At 41.5% G+C, this 14266-nt stretch overlaps 1 protein-coding gene and 1 long non-coding RNA gene across 6 annotated transcripts in view; one reads left to right on the top strand and one right to left on the bottom strand.

Annotated features, from left to right (window-relative positions):
• Positions 1-14266, bottom strand: part of AOPEP (aminopeptidase O (putative)) — a 427259-nt gene that overhangs the window by 56165 nt on the left and 356828 nt on the right. The window lies entirely within an intron of this gene.
• Positions 1-14266, top strand: part of LOC132540932 (uncharacterized) — a 146427-nt gene that overhangs the window by 32352 nt on the left and 99809 nt on the right. The gene's annotated exons all lie outside the window — the stretch shown is intronic.

The raw sequence follows: 14266 nt of genomic DNA, 5'->3' as shown, positions 1-14266 counted from the left end.
GTGCGCAAACAGGAGCTCTGGGTCAACATCTATTCATTTGGTGGCTGTCTGATGAGGTTCATTTCCATATTATGGTTAACACAATAGATGGGGGAGGAATGCACAGTACAAAAAGCTACAAAGGACTGAATAACTCATTCATACCCCTGTAAACACTGAAAAAGACCTCTTTATCAGAAACACATGTAATCAAAAGAAGAAGTGAAGGCTGTGGAGCTTCAAAGTCCCTCTGCTGTAGCCCAGTCCATAGTCCACACATAGGATAACCTTCAGGTAGCTTGGTCAAGGTGAAAGGAGGGGAGCTGGTAGAGTCTACTTCTTTGAGGTGAGATAATATTTGCAAAAGTGACCCTAAAATGGTAGGCGACCAACCCAGCAGCCTTTGAGGAAGCTTATGCTTTAGTTCTAGCTACTGGGAGTCAGGATAAACAGGATCTAAAGTGAGGGAACGCCAAATCCTAACCACTGGGCCACCAGGGAGATTCTGAAGTGAGCTTTAGGGACTCGTGGGTTCCACGTGGAAGAGGAAGCTAACCACCTTCAATCTCTTTCAGAATTGCCTGCTGTTAAGTTAGGTACAGAGCTGTGCTGTGTTCTGTGGATGGCCACATTTCTATCAGGTATCAGTTTCTATAGAAATTACTCTGAGAGAGACTTGATTCTGTCTCACATTGGAGTGAAGACCAGCATAGCAACATCTTGTTCTGGCCTCCCAAAAATATGTGTAGCATGTCCAACCAGAACATGTTCTGCTATTGGATGTTTGTGAGAAAAGAGAAGCTATTTAAGTTCCGTGATATTGTTTCTTCCTTTCTTTTCTTTTTTTAGTTGTCTTCATGATACTCTTTCTGAACTAAAAAGGGCTGATGCATGAGCACAAAAGTTCAGAGGTGCACTGAATCCAACTCACTTAAGTAAATACAGGTAAAGACAGAGAAATCTATTCATTGCCAAAATCATCACAGCTCTACACCCACAGAAAACTTCCTCTAACACACGTTTCTTGTGGTAACACTACTGGACATTCCAGATGTGTGCATGTCTGCACCCCCCCAAGAATGAACTGGCATGGTTCACATCAGACTCCCCACTAGCCTAGGGACTGAGCTAACTAGGAAAAGTCTACATGCACACCCAGTTTTTATAAAAAGCAAGATAGTCAGAAAAGTGAGTCAGGCGACCATACAAGCAAATAAAGAGAAAAGCAATGTCAGAATTATAACCCTTTTCAGGATTCGATTATGCTACTTTGAAGTTAAGACGATTTGCATTCTAATAAAAGCCAGAAAACAGGAGAAGGCTGTGTAACTGCATATTCTTTAGAAACAAGTTTGGGAGTATCAATTTCAGCATAACTCTTAAAGTAGAACAGAAAGGCCCCACTGCTAATTGATGAATAGAGTCTCATCTTCCATAATTTCCATACAGTGATTACAAGCTCAATATACAAGTCACAGAGTTAAGCTGGGAACATACTCTCAGATCTTACAATGGATGTCAGTTTGATTCACAGTGAACGAGGAAGAGGATACACAGCACAGAGGATGCCATTTTTAACATCAATGATCACACACAGAAAGTCAAGGGTAAACGGGTAATCTATGGGCTCTGGTTGCCCAGTCTTACGTTCTGGTCATGATATCAGATCACAGTCCGTATTTACACAAGTTTATCCCAACACATAAGGGTCTGTTTTCAAATAGCTCTGGTTCAGGTTTACATGTCCTGGCCAAGATGATAGCTGCAGCTAGATGCAGAATTTCAGTACTAGCTGTCAATCAAGGACGTTTTTGTGAAAAGTACAGACCTTTCCAAAAGGCAGAAGTCCAAAACCACTCAATTCCGTTAGTTACGTGTTAGTGAAATGCTTTCGAAGTTACAAAGCAGAAGTCACAAATACAAAGCATGCTCCTATTCTTTTGCAAGAGTTATTTTCCTTAAGAGACTATCATCAAAATAGTAAGTGCAGGCAGCTCTCTGTATAACTCGGTTACTAGTAATTCCCAATCTTTTATACTTTCCTGTTTTCTAAAAATTCCCTAACAGCATTTAAATTTTTTTTTATTATCTTTATTTATTGGCTAGAGACAGCCAGAAATCAAGAGGGAAGGGGGTGACAGAGAGGGAGAGAGACATAGAGACACCTGCAGCCCTGCTTCACCACTCATGAAGCTTTTCCCCTGCAGGTGGGGACCGGGGGCTCATTCCTGGGTCCTTGGGCATTGCAATACGTGCGCTCAACCAGGTGCGCCACCACCCGGCCCTACAGCATTTTTATAATGAAGGAAAAAAAAATGTTAATTTTCTTAGTTTGGTTCGGTCATTATGAAACTAAAAGGGGGCTAAATATGTTAAGCTACAATAAAAACACAGGAAAGGGGTCATCTCAGAAAATGTCTGTTACTTTGTCTGCACATTAAAACCATGCTTTCTCTGTTGCAAGAGGTATAACAGTTACCTCAACACTCAACCTAGATTTAAACAAGCTAAGTTTAACTGCAATACTCAGGGAGTACACCTGATCAATACTCTTGGGCATATTATAGCTGATGACACATAGGCAAAGCTGACTAGACACTAGTGGAACACCTGGTTGAGCGCACGTGTTACCATGTGCAAGGACCCAGGTTCAAGTCCTCGATCCCCGCTTGCAAGGGGCGGAAAGCTTCATAAGCAGTTAGGTAGTGCCATGGATGTCTCTCTTTCACCCCCCCCTTCCCTCTTGATTTCTGTCACAATCCAACAAATTAATAAATAAAACACTTAAAGAAGATTTATTTTAAAAAAGAAACTCAAGCTTTCATATAAACAGTAGAGTTGATTATTAGAATAAATCAAATTAACTCCTAGCAGCCAGGGAGGTGATAAAGTGGTAAAATTCTGGGCTTCCAAGCACGAGATCCTGAATTTTACCCCTAGCATCACATATGTTCTGGTGACACCCTCCTTCTGCCTCTCTTGTAAAATAAATAAAATAAACCTTAAAAAAAAAAATTCCTACCTCCTATCCCTGTGTCAAGCTATCCCAGAAGTTTCTATAAACTAGCAGAATTACTATTTCCCCCTCTCCTTGGTGCCCCAATGAGTTTCTAGTGAAGGTGTTTATAAAGATTGGAAAGTTGTAAATATCAATAACAAAGGAGAACAGTTACTAAAAATATCTACAAATTTTAATCAGTACTAAAAGTGCCAGGAGTCAGTAAAACTCCACCTCTCTAATCCAAAGAGTGGCTGGCATGGCACCCAGTGGCCTGAAGTGATGAATGTGTGGCAAGTATCCGAGAGCCCAGGAGGCTGAAAGCAGCACGTAGGGCGAAAGGGCACGTACACGTGAGGGCTCTGAGTAACTTTACCCTGCAGAGAAAACACAGGCTTTGGAAGGGGCCTCGCTGGTTGTGTAATGGCCACTGATCCTCGTCAGGAACACACACAGACAAAAGGGCAAAGGTCAAGAAAACTTGAGACTGGTAGAAACTATTTCATTTTGGTGTCTGTGCGCATAGGGAATTCATCAGTGTTGTCATGAAGTTCAGCAGCTGATTCTCTGTTCTTATCTCCGCCCTGTACCTCTTAAACATATCCCCCCTCAGAAGTGTGTCTAGTCTCTAGACATGCCTTCCCCCACTGGAAGGCTGCAGTGGTAGGGATGACTCTGTTGATGAAAGAGGCTGCTACATAAGGCTTAGTGCTAGCAAATATTATAGAGCCTATCCGAGATCAATTTACAGAAGACAAATAGATGACATGCACACACACCCCCACTCCCTTCAATTCGCCTGCATCTTGACAGAGCTTACAACCACACACACACACACACACACACACACACACACACACTACACACAAATGTAATATTCTGGCAACATGGACCAAATGCCAATCTGAATCTTAAGTTAAGAACTCTCACTGTACCCGAAACAATGGCTCACTTAAAAAAAAAATATCTGGATGGGGGCCAGGTGGTGGCGCACCTGGTTAAGTGCACACTTTACGGTGTGCAAGGACCCGGGTTCAAGCCCTTGGTATCTATCTGCAGGGGGAAAACTTCACAAGTGGTGAAGCCAGGCTGCAGGTGTCTCTCTCTCACTTTGTCCTCTCTACTTCTCCCTCCCCTCTCAGTTTCTGTCTCTATTCAATAATAAATAAAAGATTTTAAAAACATTATCTAAAAATGAAACTTTTAAATACACACAGTACACATAACGGGAGGGTGGGGTCTTAAGTGTAAAGCCCCATCTAAAACATAAAAGGAGAATTAAGAGAAAAGTAGGTCAGAGTGTATTAATATGGGTTTCAGCATTGACAAGCTGAAGCCTGAACACACTAGCAGACATAATGAAGTTATGAGAGGTCTGACAAGTCCTCACAAACACACGGCCATTAACATACAACAGAAGTAGGTACACTGAGCAGTTACTCAGACACAAAAGCATTCCCACTCAGGTAAGATTCCCTGAAAAGGCAAACAACTCAGTAAAATTCAACAAAAGACAGCCTTCCCAGATTAACCACACAGTTGCATTCTGAACACTTACTAGAAGATAAAGTTGTGAGTACAACAGTTAGATTCTAAGTGCATGACTCAGCGACTTAGGGCTCTCTCTCTCCTAACTCTCCAGCAGGCCCCTGAAGACTGCACCAGGGACAGTGTAATCCTCACTATTCAGCACCCCAAAAGCCAGTCAAACACCCAGCCACACACCACTGCAAAGGGAGTGATTGTGTCTCAAGAAATACTTTTTCTTTTTTTTTTTTTTTAAGATTTTATTTATGGGAGTTGGGCGGTAGTGCAGTAGGTTGAGTGCACATGGCGCAAAGCACAAGGACCCGCACAAGGATCCTGATTCGAGCCCCCGGCTCCCCACCTGCAGGGGAATCGCTTCACAGGCAGTGAGGCAGGTCTGCAGGTGTCTATCTTTCTCTCCCCGTCTTCCCCTTCTCTCTCTATTTCTCACTGTCCTATCCAACAACAACTACAATAATAAAACAAGGGCAACAAAAGGGAATAAATAAATAAATATTTTTTAAAAGATTTTACTTATTTATGAGAAAGGCAGGAGGAGAGAGAAAGAACCAGACATCACCCTGGCACATGTGCTGCCGGGGATCAAACTCGGAACCTCATGCTTGAGAGTCCAAAGCTTTACCACTGCGCCACCTCCCAGACCACAAGAAATACTTTCTTTTATACTAAACCAAACCCATATAACAATTGCTTATGGAAGTTGGGAAGAATCGACTCAGTTTCCAACTGAGCTTGTCTATTCAGATATAAATCCATATGCAGATCAGCTCTGCTGCTATTTTGTCTCCCACAGACTTGTATCTTATCCTTTCCTCTTAGTAGGTCATGTGCCCCTCTGCTCCCTGAAGAATATGACCTTTACTTGATCACTGCTCAAATCAACTTTGGACAACAACTTCAAAAGGCACAGTTAATGCAAAGAGTGTCCATCAGTTCATACCTAAAAAGCAGTGCTGACCCTCATCCATGATGAAAAGGCTATTTACCAGAATGCTCTGGCATGACTGGTATAATGTATTCAAAAAAATTAAATTAAGTGAGGAGGCCAGGCAGTGGCGCACCTGGTTAAGCGCACACATTACAGTGCGCAAGAACCCAGGTTCAAGGCCCTGATCCCCACCTACAGGGGGAAAGCTTCCCAAGTGGTGAAGTAAAGCTGCAGGTGTCTAGTCTCTCTGTCTCTCTCCCTCTCTATAACTTCCTCCCCTGTCCATTTCTCTGTCTCTATCCAATACATAAAGATACTTAAAAATAAGTATACTTGACAATCACTGTGAAAATAAAATTTAAAAAAAATCCCAAAACAAAAAAAAAAAAGTGATTTTCATGGGAGACAATCCAGAGGACTCCTCAGCTATGGCACAGGGGAATTAAACTCTGAGGTGTCAGGCATGAAAGTTTGTTGAACTACTGATATATAATCTCCCTGGCCCAAAATGAGTAACTTTCATCAGTTAGTCTTACAAATATACACAGTAACCCCTGCCATAATAAATATTATGTGATAAGTTTTTCCTGTGCAACTTTTAGGGGAGGGGGGCTTTACAAACAGTCAAGATTAGGGGACAGATGGTGACACACCTGATTTAGTGTACACATTACCATGCACAAGGACCCGGGTTCAAACCCCTAGTCTCCATGGGGGGGGCTCTACAAGTGATGGAGCAGTGCTGCAGGTCTTTCTCCCTCTTTGTCTCCTCCGCCCATCTCAATTTATCCCTGTCTCTATATAAAAAAAATACATTTAGAAAATAGCTGAAATAGCTGAGATTCATACAAATGTCCCTACAAGTGTTTTTAAAAAATAAATGCCAGGGAGTTTTTAAAAAATAAATGCCAGGGAGTCGGGTGGTAGTGCAGCGGGTTAAGCGCAGGTGGCGCAAAGCGCAAGAACTGGTGTATGAATTCTGGTTCGAGCGCCCAGCTCCCCACCTGCAGGAGAGTTGCTTCACATGCGGTGAAGCCGGTCTGCAGGTGTCTATCTTTCTCTCCCCCTCTCTGTCTTCCCCTCTGTTGGTATGTTTCATATTGGTTTGCACCCCTTCCCCCCGACCTCTGAGAGAATTGGTTTGGCCCTTGCTAGTTTTGCGCCCTGCTTTCTCCCCGCCCCCTATGCTAAGGACGTCCAGAGTCCCAGCAGCAGCCGCAGAGGGAGAATGATGGGGAAGCACATGGTGTGGTGATTGGCCCATTCGTGAATAAAGATTAAACTGCAGCTTCTCAGCCCAGCCGTGTGTCCCCAGTCTCTGTCTCTGTCTACGTCTACCGCCGCGACGCTAGCCCGGCCTGCTGGAGCCCCCGAACTTTAACGATACCCCTCCTCTCTCCATTTCTCTCTGTCCTATCCAACAACGATGACATCAATAACAACAACAATAACTACAACAATAAAACAACAAGGGCAACAAAAAGGGAATAAATAAATATTTTAAAATAAATTAAAAAAAGAAGTGACAAGTGGCCTGGGAGGTGATGCAATGAGCAGAGCACTGGACTTGCAAGCTTGAGCTCCCAATTCAATCTGGAGCACCGCATACGCACTGTGGAATGCTGGTGTTCTCTCTCTTATAAGTACACAAATAATACTACAAAAGGACCCTTAAAAACTAATTGATTCTATAAGCCACTAACTTTACCATATGCTGAAAATATCATATACATTGTTCTACAGACAAATGTTTAATGTGTATTAAAAGAATTTGTAGAGTCACAAATACCGCCGCCGGCAGTCTTTTCTTTGAATGGCAAAGAAACTTAAAAGAAATTATGGGCAAAATTCTTTCTTAAAATAATTTTAATAATTAGAAACTGGGCATCTCTCATACACAAGTATCTTCCACACTTTGCATCAAGTTCACATGAAAAATTAAGTAGTGTCTAGTTTTCTTTCATGTATAAAATGTCAAATGAATTTCAAAGATTAATTCCTAACATAAAGCCTTTGGTAAGGAAATGGAGGAGCTGGAATCTTCGTACATCACTAGTGGGCATGTAATACAATAGATCCTCTCTGGAAAACAATCCGGCAGTGGCTTAAAAAGTAAAATTTGCGGGGCCGGGTGGTGGTGCACCTGGTTGAGTGACATGTTACAGTGCGAAAGGACCTGGGTTCGAGTCCCTGGCCCCCACCTGCAGGGGGAAAGCTTTTCAAGTGATGAAGCAGGGCTGCAGGTGTCTCTCTGTCTATCCCCTCCTTCCCTTTCGACTTCTGGCTGTTTCTATCCAATAAAGATAATAAAAAAATGCTTAAAAATTTTTCTCAGGGGTTGGGTGTTAGCACAGCAGTTTAAGCACACATGGCACAAAGTGCAAGGACAGGGTAAGAATCCCAGTTCGAGCTCCCAGCTCCCCACCTGCAGGGGAGTCGCTTCACAGGCGGTGAAGCAGGTCTGCAGGTGTCTATCTTTCTCTCCCCTCCTCTTCTCATTTCTCTCTGCCCTGTCCAAAACAGCAGCAATGGCAACAAAAATGGGAAAAATGGCCTCCAGGAGCAGTGGATTCGAGGTGCAGGCACCGAGCCCCAGCAATAACCCTGGTGGCAAAATAAATAAAAAAGTAAAATTTGCTAAGTAACTGCTAGGTATCTACTACTGAAAACTGAAAATATATGCCCATGAAAAAAAGTGTGTGATCTTTCTTTTATAGTGGTATGTGTTCACAATAGTCAAAATGGGAAACCACTCAAATGCCCAAATGGTGCCTAGATAGAATGTAGCCTATCCAAATAATGTAGCCTATCCAAATAATGTAGCCTATCCATATAATGTAGCCTATCCATATAATGTAGCCTATCCAAATAATGTAGCCTATCCAAATAATGTAGCCTATCCAAATAATGTAGCCTATCCATATAATGTAGCCTATCCATATAATGTAGCCTATCCATATAATGTGGCTTATCCAAATAATGTAGCCTATCCATATAATGTAGCCTATCCATATAATGTAGCCTATCCAAATAATGTAGCCTATCCATATAATGTAGCCTATCCATATAATGTAGCCTATCCAAATAATGTAGCCTATCCATATAATGTAGCCTATCCAAATAATGTAGCCTATCCATATAATGTAGCCTATCCAAATAATGTAGCCTATCCAAATAATGTAGCCTATCCATATAATGTAGCCTATCCAAATAATGTAGCCTATCCATATAATGTAGCCTATCCAAATAATGTAGCCTATCCATATAATGTAGCCTATCCATATAATGTAGCCTATCCATATAATGTAGCCTATCCATATAATGTAGCCTATCCATATAATGTAGCCTATCCATATAATGTAGCCTATCCATATAATGTAGCCTATCCATATAATGTAGCCTATCCAAATAATGTAGCCTATCCATATAATGTAGCCTATCCATATAATGTAGCCTATGCATATAATGAAATACTACTTATAAATAAGAGGAAATGAACTTCTGATCTATGTTACCAAGTGGATGAACCTCAAACACACTATGCTAAGTGAAAAGAAGCAGATATGTAGAACTGTTACTCCATATTATATGGTCCTTCTGATAGTGATGTCCAGAAAAGGCAGATCAATAAAAATAGAAAGCCAGTTAGTGGTTGCCTAGGGTGAGGATGGAGGGATGGTAAAGAGGAAAGAGAATGACTACTAGTGGCAACAAGGATCTTATTAGAAATGTTCTAACACTGAATCCTCCTGATGACAGCAGATTTACTAAAGAAAAAAACCTGAACTGTGCACTGAATTTTAGGTATGTAGAGTAACATCTCCAAGCTGCTAGAAATGTATGTATATGCACACACACACACACACACACACACACACACACACGGAGAGGGAGAGGGGGAGAGGGAGAGAGGGAGAGAGGGGGAGAGGGAGAGAGGGAGAGAGGGAGAGAGGGAGAGAGGGGGAGAGGGAGAGAGGGAGAGAGGGAGAGAGGGAGAGAGGGAGACAGCCAGCCTAAAAAAACGATGCCTTAAACAGCTACGGAGTATAAAGTCCATGCTCTGCTTGTCTCTCTTTGAATTCAGAATGGAAACGATGACATCAGGGAATTAACATTATGAGAATGCTGAATTTTGCTATTTAATTTCCTCTTAAAGATAATAAAGAAGCATGGGGGGGGGGGGAAGCAAACAGGGTGAGCAAATAAATCTGCTCTTTCCTCATTACGGAGTTCAAACTGGGTCACAGCCCTATTAGTCGGTAACCAGGAGTAGCTTACTTATTGTGGCAAGCTACAGGTGGGGGCAGTGTGAGCGCCTGGGAAAGGCAGAGTCCACCACCCCAAAGTACATAGGACCTTTGTAATGGGCTGTTCCAGGCTAAAAACTCAGCTCAGCAGAATAATGGACACTGAACAACTAAAAGTGAAAACTAGAGAAATTCTTGTTTAGTTCATGTACTAAAATCTACTACTTGCCAAACCCCCCAAAGTTAAGATTTCATGTGTTTAACATCAGCAGTGTCTTAGTAATTGTAAGTAATGAAAAACCTGCATCTGGTAGGCAGGCACACTGTGTACGATGACCTAAGATGACCTAGCTTGCCTTCTCCTTCCATATCTGAACGGAACATGTCCACTTCTGCCGGGCATCTACTAAATAAGCTCACTGCTTTACCCAGTGGAGCAGAGCGTGCCAGTCAATGTGCTAGCTCTCCTTCGCGACCTGAAAATGGAGACCTTGACAGGATAAGGGACTGGGCAACATCTGGTACTGGTATTGTGAACGTGAGGCTGCCTGAGTGGCGGCGGTGAGTACCGGGCAGAGACAACACTAATTGAAGGTGGAAAGGGCGGGTGGACAAATGCACAGAACGGTGCTGCTGGGAAAGAGCTGTAGAAGAAATAAGAGAAAGGACAAGTAGTGTAAGTCTCTAGAGTCTTCTGATCATACATAGTCAGAAAAGCAAGGCTGCCCCCATTCCTAGCAGGCCCCAACCAGAGGCTCTACTGTACATGCCACATCCCAAAGATAACCATTTCAGGGCCACCTTGGAAAGCCCAGCACTAGCACTTCTGAATTAATATAGATATGTAATAAGCACGTAAGTGATAAGAAGGCAAATCTGATATAGTATAGAATTATTTTTAGTTGGAGCTGATAAGACAAAAATCCATCCTATGAAAAATGAAATGATGTGGTAAGAGAGTCCAAGGGGCAGGAAAACGGAAATGTTCTATTTATCTCATTCACTCCCACCACCCTTGAGCAGTTCCTCTGTTTTGAGAAGAAAGCAATAAAACTCTTCTCCCTATCAACATTTTCCTTCTGTTTAGAGACACTGGCCAAATAAGCAAGCAAGCAAGCAAACAAACAAGCAAACAAACTGACAACTGGCCAAAAAGTTCCACTGGCATGACAGCCATAAGCTGAGGCCCAGAGAACTATACAGCAATATACACTCTCTAGGGAAGTCAGTATTCATGAGTGGTGGAGGTACAGTCACACAAATACATGTTAGAAATAGTGGTGTCAGCCCCGGTCTATGAAATCCTCCCAGGGGCTCTCACCGTTCAGAGGGAACAAGAATGTTCTAGCTACCTCCTAGAGTCTACAAGGTCTCTCACTGCATGCAAGTGTGTGGCTGAACTGGAGTTCTCATCAGCAGAAGGCTATTCCAAGAATGTGAAGGACTAATAAAAATGGCCAGCAGTATTTTCTCATGATTCATTCCCTTCATTCCTAGCATTCTCACTCTCATTTCCTCATCTCTATTTTTTTTCCTTTCTTTTTACAATAAACTTCACAGGAGACAAGTAAGGATAAGGTGGGCCAAAGTGGCAGCCTGTATAATCCAGCAGAGCTAGCTAGCTAATGTAACATCAGATGTGAAAATTATCCAACATTAAAAATCATTTATTTTCCTATAAAAATTCAAGTGTGCTTATAATTCAGAGGGCATGTGGAATTTCAGTCCACAGCAATTGGGAAGCTAAAGTTAGCCCACTGAGTTTTAGCCAAAGATAAAAAAAATAATAATACAATAAAAAAACCTATTTGAAAATGACGTCTGACCATCAAATGTTATATGTTGGTAATGATATGGGAGAGGAAGAAACCCTTCCATACTGTTGGTAGGAATGTAAATTGGTTCAGTCCCTGTGGAAAAATCTGGGGAGATTCTGCAGAACATTAGAAATGGACCTACCATTTGATCTGACAATTCCTCTCATAGGGATTTATCCAAATAACACAAAACACCTACCCAAAGAGATCTATGTACACCTATGTTCATAGCAAAATTGTTTTTCATGTCCCAAACTTGGAAACAACCTAAATACCCCAATAACTGAAACAGTGACAAATGAATGGCTAAGAAAGTAGTGATACATACACACAACAGAACAGTACTCAGCTGTAAGAAATGATGAAGTCTTCTCTTTGGCTACATTTTGGGATGGAAGTTGAAGCACTCATATTAAATGAGATGAACCAGAAAGAGAATGAATACTGATGACTTCACTCACAGGTTAAAAAAGAGAAAATACAGAGAAACCTAAGGCGAGTGTGCTCTTCTGCAGTAGAGCCAAAGGCTCTAAAGGTGGGAGGTAGAAGGGAGTTGAGAGGATGTGGGGGACCCAGTGCATGATGGTGGAGGAAGAGTTCAGTTGGTGGTGGAAGTGGTATGTGGACACCTATCATGGGGAGATAAGAAACTGAGCTCATGTGACAACTGTCTTATAAATCATTATTTCCCCCCAAACAGTAACTAAAAAAAAATAATAATAACTAACTCAAAATCATTGATCCTTGATTTACATAAGCAAAGACATTCAGAGGAGCCTTTTTAATTCATGCATAACACAGTATTCACAGTTGAGGCCAGCACCAAGCTCAGTTCTTCAGTATTTAAGTGGGCTTCTACCAGTTGGTGCCTAGCGACAGCTATTCAACTACTCAGAGTCAAATCTCCGTAAGATACTCAGACATCTATCATTTCGGAGTGAAGGGTGTGCAGAAGTGATCTAAACATTTGCTTTTTGAAAACTTCCTAGAAATTTACTCGATGAGAACATTAAGAGCTGTATTTCTGGATGGGCAGGCTCGTTGCAAATTGAGATTAAACGAGACTCAGACCAAAATCAATAAAATGGTTCTGAAGACTCCGATCAAAGTTCTCTTCACAGGAACCTTGTAGAAACTTTCAGCAGAACCAGAGGCAGTATTTGCCTGAGAAAGAGTGAACCACACAGCAACTCCCCAGGTCACTCTTCCAGACAGGTGTCCTTGTAGGCATGAGTAGAATCTGACAGAGAAGCAACCAGGCTGCTTCCTATTCTTATCGCTGAGGATACATCAGTGTCTGACTTACACAAACTAAGGTTCTCAGCACATGCCTCTGTGGCCATTCTTTTCCAGAATACATTTTCTTGGTTCTCAGGGCTACTATTCTTCTATTGCACTGCAGATGACAAACTGAAGTCTCACCTCTCCAGAGCCCTACCCAACTAGGGAAAGACAGAAGAAACAGGCTGGGAGTATGGCTGGATCTGCCAATGCCTATGGAGAAACAATTACAGAAGCCAGATCGCCCACCTTTTGCACCCTATAAAGAATTTTGGTCCATGTTCCCAGAGGGATAAAGAATAGGGAAGTTTCCAATGGAAGGAATAGGACAGGGAACTCTGGGAGTACGGACTGTATGGAATTGTATCCCTGTGATCTTACAATCTTGCTAATCATTATTAAATCACTAATACAAATAATAGAAAGAAACTGGAAATGGTAAGGCAAACACCCAATCACCAGTGATAATTACTGTCAGTCAAAAAAAACAGATGCAGTGGAAGTTCTGTGCTAATTGCTTTAGAGTCACTATTTGAAAGATGAGAAAACTCAGATAGTCCAAAGAATTTTTTTTTTTTTTTTTTTTTTTTTTTTTACCAGAGCACTGCTCAACTCTGGTTTATGGTGGTGCAGGGAATTGAACCTGGGACTTCAGAGCCTCAGGCATGAGAGTCTCTTTGCATAACCATTATGCTCTCTGTCCCCGCCCTGAAAACTCAGATAGTCTGTACAAGGTGAAAAGTTAGTAAGGAGTGAAGATGAGTGACTCCCATGTCACTAAGGACCATAGAGAGGAAAAATGTACTTTGAAATTTCAACTGAATGCTAGGAGCACATAGGACCCATAGGCATCGGATGCAGTCATCTCCAAAGTCCTATGGAGGGAAGTTAATGGAAACCACACATGTTCTGGGGAAAAGGAAAATAAAAAAGTGTCCCTCCACAAGAGATTAACATTTTTCATATATATATATATATATATATATATATATATATATATATATATATATATATTTTAAAGAGGGAAAATAAATCTTCTTGACAAATGAACTCTTTCTCCTTAGAACTTTTGTTGGGGAGACATTTTACAAGATAGTTGTCATCTCTGGGGTACAACTTCATATCTCCCCAAAATATGTGCTAGCACACCAACGGAACTCTCCCTACTGAGCTACTGTTAAGACAACCATTTTAATTTTGAATGATTTCTGATATTAACATTTACTGTAACGAACTGTCTAAAAAAAAAAAAAGGAAGTATGTCCAAATATGCTGGTAACAGTTTTTCACAAAAAACTCCCACCAAGATCACTATTGATATACTTCTTCATTCTTAAAACTCATGCTTATAATGTGTCTCATGCTCCAAAAAAAAAAGAGAAAATAATTCTGGAGACAAATAATAAGAATCCTCATTGCACATATTTATAATATATTCACATCTATGTGGCAGTGTATAATCCAGAGA

This window comes from Erinaceus europaeus, chromosome 10 (assembly GCF_950295315.1).
Source record: "Erinaceus europaeus chromosome 10, mEriEur2.1, whole genome shotgun sequence".
Taxonomy (NCBI): domain Eukaryota; kingdom Metazoa; phylum Chordata; class Mammalia; order Eulipotyphla; family Erinaceidae; genus Erinaceus; species Erinaceus europaeus.
Note: the sequence above shows the minus strand (reverse complement) of the source record. Positions and strands in the feature narration are given on the sequence as shown.